At 32.7% G+C, this 914-nt stretch overlaps 1 long non-coding RNA gene across 1 annotated transcript in view; it reads right to left on the bottom strand.

Moving 5' to 3' along the window:
• Positions 1 to 486: 486 nt before the first annotated feature.
• LOC111084093 overlaps positions 487 to 914 on the bottom strand; it is a 2,325-nt gene continuing 1,897 nt past the window's right edge. The window contains exon 3 of the long non-coding RNA XR_002609390.1: positions 487 to 597. This is a non-coding gene — a long non-coding RNA (uncharacterized LOC111084093). The remainder of the gene's footprint in view (positions 598 to 914) is intronic.

Here is a 914-nt window from a genome sequence, read left to right as displayed (position 1 = left end):
AGCGTATAGCGATAGGTTTAAGCCACATTAACTTGTTTACCCTTGAGAAAAAAATGGTTAAAAAACAATCTCATAGAAGTTTACAAAATTATCTGTGGAATTGATAAGATAAAGTCCTCTGATTTTTTTATTCTCAAGGTAATAATATGAGAAGTTCATGGTTTGGAAAAGACAGACTAAACTCTATTTAAGATTGAGATGTTGAATGAGTTGTCATCAGAAATAATGGAGACTAGTACTTTACAGGAGTTTCTTTAAGTAAAATGAAGGGTTTAAATTTTTACTTTTCTCAAGGGTGGATGTTCAAAGACAGCTTTGAAGGGCCAAATTGTCCCTCGTTGTCCACACATTACGAATAGTGTGGTCAATTAACATCTTTACAAGCCATTAGTTTAATCACACAGCTTCTTAATTTTCACCTTGCTATAGAATAGCCACTTGATACTAATAGTAAACTTAAGTAAGATAAGGGGTTTGGGAGATGTACCATTTCCATTCATCACCACTGACAGAGTTTTTAGTTTCATCTTTAGCATTCACATGATCATCTGTTCTTGGAAGTTCCAATTGGAAAATATCTTTCACAAATTGAAGTATCTAATACAAACAAAAAACAAACTTTGTTAGTTTGAGTCTGTATAAATGATGATATATTTTTATGATTCACATTTGAAACAAAATACAGTGCGATCACTCAAGTTCACGAAAACAAAGGAACTCTTTCATTTAATCAGTACTAAAATTTTAATTTGTTAAAGTGCAGGACAGAATGTTTTTCATCTAGTTGGTTTGATAATTTGAGGGCATTATCTACAACAAACAGTCTGCTTACGGCAGAGAGCTGCACAGCTCAGTGATCAAGTCGCTACAATTGTTGTATGAAACAAGAAGTAACAACAAAAGGGGAATGTGAA

Source organism: Limulus polyphemus, unplaced genomic scaffold (assembly GCF_000517525.1).
Source record: "Limulus polyphemus unplaced genomic scaffold, Limulus_polyphemus-2.1.2 Scaffold13540, whole genome shotgun sequence".
Taxonomy (NCBI): Eukaryota; Metazoa; Arthropoda; class Merostomata; order Xiphosura; family Limulidae; genus Limulus; species Limulus polyphemus.
The sequence above is the reverse complement of the archived record's forward strand: the minus strand, read 5'-3'. Positions and strand labels throughout refer to the sequence as shown.